This window comes from Halichoerus grypus, chromosome 9 (genome assembly GCF_964656455.1).
Source record: "Halichoerus grypus chromosome 9, mHalGry1.hap1.1, whole genome shotgun sequence".
NCBI classification, from domain to species: Eukaryota; Metazoa; Chordata; class Mammalia; order Carnivora; family Phocidae; genus Halichoerus; species Halichoerus grypus.
This window is the reverse complement of record NC_135720.1, coordinates 47304277-47308243: the sequence shown is the minus strand read 5'-3', so window position 1 is coordinate 47308243 and position 3967 is coordinate 47304277. Positions and strand designations below refer to the sequence as shown.

Sequence of the window (3967 nt, the reverse complement as noted above, 5' to 3'; positions counted from 1 at the left end):
TATGATGGGGTAACACAGGGTTGTATTAAATTTGTCCCGGATTATTATGGTAAGAGAAAGGGAGAAAAGGATCCCCAGTTTTCTCAGTTGTTGCTTATCCTTGCAAATACACCATGTATGTGCCCTCGTCTGTCCAAGCTTGTTAATTGGGTGTGAGCCCCGTATGTTCATTTGCCTCCACAAAGGCTTCCTGTAAATCACAACCTGCTTCAGTACCAAAAAACCCCACAGAAACACACACACAAAAACAAACCCGAACAAAAAAGCCCCCCAGCTAGCTGGCATTGAAAGTGCTGGCCGACAGAAGCCATAATCTGTTGGTAATTTTCTAAAGTTTCTGCGTTGATTACTATTTGGGCAGTGTCCACATCACCGACGAGGAGTCCACACGCTCACAGCTGACCGAGGAGCAAGGCAACGTTTGCACAAAAACGGACAAGGATTATTCGGACAATGAAAAGAGCTGGTGACTGCTAATGCTATTGTCAATGATTTTCTACAAGAATTTCAATTAAATGAAACTCCAGTGCCGGTCCTCCGAGGCCATATGGTGTGGTGAAGGAGGGGCCCCAGCGCCCTAGCCCAGCCCACGTTCCTGCCCTGGCCCTCTCAGCACCTGGCCGCGAAAGACAACGCTCCAGACCCAAGCAAGGGTTTTTAGGTTGGGAAGAAAGGACCTGCTGTTTCAGTAACCCAAAGATACCAGAAAAAGTAAAGCTCATTTTATTTATTTATTTTTTTTAAGATTTTATTTATTTATTTGAGAGAGAGATAGAGAGAGGGAACACAAGCAGGGGGCATGGGAGAGGGAGAAGCAGGCTTCCCGCTGAGCAGGGAGCCTGACGTGGGGCTCGATCCCAGGACCCTGGGATCCTGACCCAGCCGAAGGCAGACGCTTCACCGACTGAGCCACCCTGGTGCCCCAGGAGAGCTCATTTGAGACACTGGGAAGGGCAGAAGGGAAGGATCGGGCTCAAGAGAAAATTGCTGAGAACAGTGCCAAGTAAGGTAATAACTCATTTTTAGGGCCTACAGTACACCACACGCTTAAAAAAAAAAGTTATGAATGTAGCTATTGGAACATGAAATGAGATGACCATAATCCTTCAAGACTTCATTAATTTACACCACTCAGCAGTTGCTGCCTTGCAATGCCATAACACAAGCTTTAAGCCGAAAATATGTGTCCCACTGAGGAAACAGATGCAGAGAGGTCGAGGTGCCTGGGGCCACATGGCTGGTACACGGCGCCATTCTTCCTTCTTTGCCATTAGAGATTTGAGCCAAGCTTTCCGATGATTCAAGCTGCCTGGGGTAAAGAATTGGAGGGATTCCTATTCTGCATAGTCTGAGATGTCTTCACTTGATGATAAAATGCCTCCTCTTCTCCAAGGAACTTACAGGGAGACAAGGCTGAAAAAAGAAGGAGGAGAGGACCAGAGGGAGGAATCTGAGAGAAGGTCAAGAAGAAGAGGGAAAGGAGAAAGAGAAACACCAGAAGGTAAGAAATAAAGGGAAGAGTTAAGTGGGGTCATCATCACAGAAGGGATGTGGATAAAGACTCTATTTTCTGAAAAGTAATGAAGGCACAGAGCCCTGTTTTCTCTGGGTGTGCCAACTGCTTCAAAGGGAACTTTCCACGGGGGGCGAGTGAGGTTATCACGTCAAGGAAATGCAAAATGGACACTCCACCCGACAGACAGCATTTTTTTAAAAAGGAGTAGATCTACCTTATATATTGATTTTGATAGGTTCAGACTGGTTTTGATCATAATATTATTATAACCTTTATACCAGATGTATTATAAAATTATATGTAAACCAAGTGTTTAATAACAGGGAGCCATAGAAAAATTCTAGGATATTAAATTATTTGCAGAAAAGCAGGAGGAGCATGACCATCGTGAATGTGTGTGTATGATTATCTTCTATGTTTGCCAGTAATAGAGTTAAACTCATTGGTCTACTCACAGACAATTGCAAATATAATATATGAATGTGGAATATATGTCACCACCATAATAATTATAAATAACATTTATTAAATTTATTCTTTCTTACTACAGTCTTCCCTAAACAATCTGCTTAAAACCTTTAACGTTCTCTCCTCTAACCCCAATATTTTTATGGCTCCTCTTTAAAATTTTATCTTATTTGTTATTGTCTGTCCCCCCTCAGAGAATGTGAGCTTCCTGGGGCTGGAGCTGCTCATTCGCCCCCTGCTATGTCTCCAGGGATGGGTTCAGGGCGCGCACAGAAGAGGTGCTAAGTATCCGTTGAATGGATTATGAATGAATGAATGCTATATTGCAAGAAGTATATTTTTACTTTAAATTCATTATCTTTCTTGACTGCCCCATGATTCTAAGATAGGAAGTGAGTGTTCAGAAAGTTTGAGTTTGTTGCCCAAAGTTTCACAGGTAGGAAGGACCAGGGTAGGGCTTGAGCCAGGCTTTCTGATTTCAAAATCCTTAAAATAACTGCAGCGTGGAATACTAGCTCATGTGTACGTGTGTGTATGTGTGTGTACGTGTGTTTAATCTCTGCAGTTAGATTTGTCCTTAACAAAGGACCCTCTCCCTGAAAAACTCCATTGTATTCAACCAAAGATGATGACAAGACAATATGGAACAGTGAAAAGATATAAATAAATGTTTAGCTTTCTCCAGTTGCTGCTAAAAAGAGAATTGCTTGTGGGAGTGGAAAAAAAAAACTCAGTGAAATTTTCCTTTTCTGTACATTTTTTTCATAATATGTTACACACATAAAAATCCAATTTACCATTTTCCCTTAAATTAAACCAAATATGTAGGCATAATCTTTCCCGAGGGTGCTATGCTGCATGTCTTGCCATCTTAGGGTATTAATCCTAGCTCATCACGCTCTGCAGAGTAAGAGAAAGTTTGATTTTCTTTTCGCATCCAGACCAACTATTTCCAGCTCTCTGCTCTGAACTCCTTTCAAAGGAGGGACACACTACAAACACACACTTTGGAGTCAGAGACGGTGTCCAGCATTCCTGGGCAACACACTGGAGAGCTAAGAATAGAGAAATGGAAGCAGTGAAGTGTAAAATATGGCATGTTTGAATTATGATGGTGTTGTCAACAGAATAGTTATTTAAGTCTTACTTTTCTCTTTCCAGTCTCTCAAGCTAAATTTGAACATTTCACATATGAATTCTGCCCTGAAATTGGAGGAAACATCATGGCATCATGAAGAGCCAGGAGAACTGGATTCAAATCCCACTTCTGTCACTTGCTTGTTCTGTGACCTTGAATGAATTGGCACTCATTTCCTCAGCTGGGACGTGAAGAATTGGGCCTGCTCTGCCTGCTTCTGTGGCTGGAAGGTCTTAATTAGACCGAGCACATGAAGGCCTTGGTAAACTTTGAAGTGCTTTACGAATGTTAACGTTTTACTCAAGAGATTTTCATGACTCAGGGGATGGACTAAGAAAGGAGAACAGAAGTAATACAGTTTTTATTTATCACCTTATACTATAATGCAGATACAATTCATTATATTTAATATTTATGGCCATTTTAAGAAAAAAATTCATTTGTCAAAACTAATCAACATTAAACAAAATAAACCTATTATAATGTTTTATCTGTGGCAAAGTCAGATTTGATTTACATGAGGTGATTTTTTTTCTGCAGAAGTATTTCTTATTTTTTTTTTTATTATACTTTTGTTGAATGGATAATATATTTATGTGGTTCAAAAGCTAGAAGTTTAAGAAGATATGCAACAAAAAGTGTCCTTCCTATTTTTGTTCCCAAATTGCCTGGTTCCTATGCCCCTCCAGCAGGTAACCTCTGTATGAGTGTCTTATATATCATTTTGGACTATCCTTATGAATATGCAAGCTTTAGGCCTGTTTTTGGTTTCGGGTGGGACAAGAGGAAATAGGAACGAACCCTTTTTTTTTTTTTAAGATTTCATTTATTTGACAGAGAGACAG

General features: G+C 40.7%; 1 long non-coding RNA gene across 2 annotated transcripts; it reads left to right on the top strand.

The window, feature by feature from the left end:
- Window positions 1-636: 636 nt before the first annotated feature.
- On the top strand, window positions 637-3586 carry LOC144378964 (uncharacterized). Of its 2 annotated transcripts, XR_013440908.1 has the most exons (4): window positions 637-711; window positions 1394-1501; window positions 2179-2262; window positions 3146-3586. It is a non-coding gene; the product is annotated as an uncharacterized LOC144378964 (long non-coding RNA). The 2 variants fall into 2 exon arrangements; XR_013440907.1 differs by lacking the exon at window positions 637-711 and having other exon boundaries at window positions 1156-1501.
- Window positions 3587-3967: the final 381 nt, after the last annotated feature.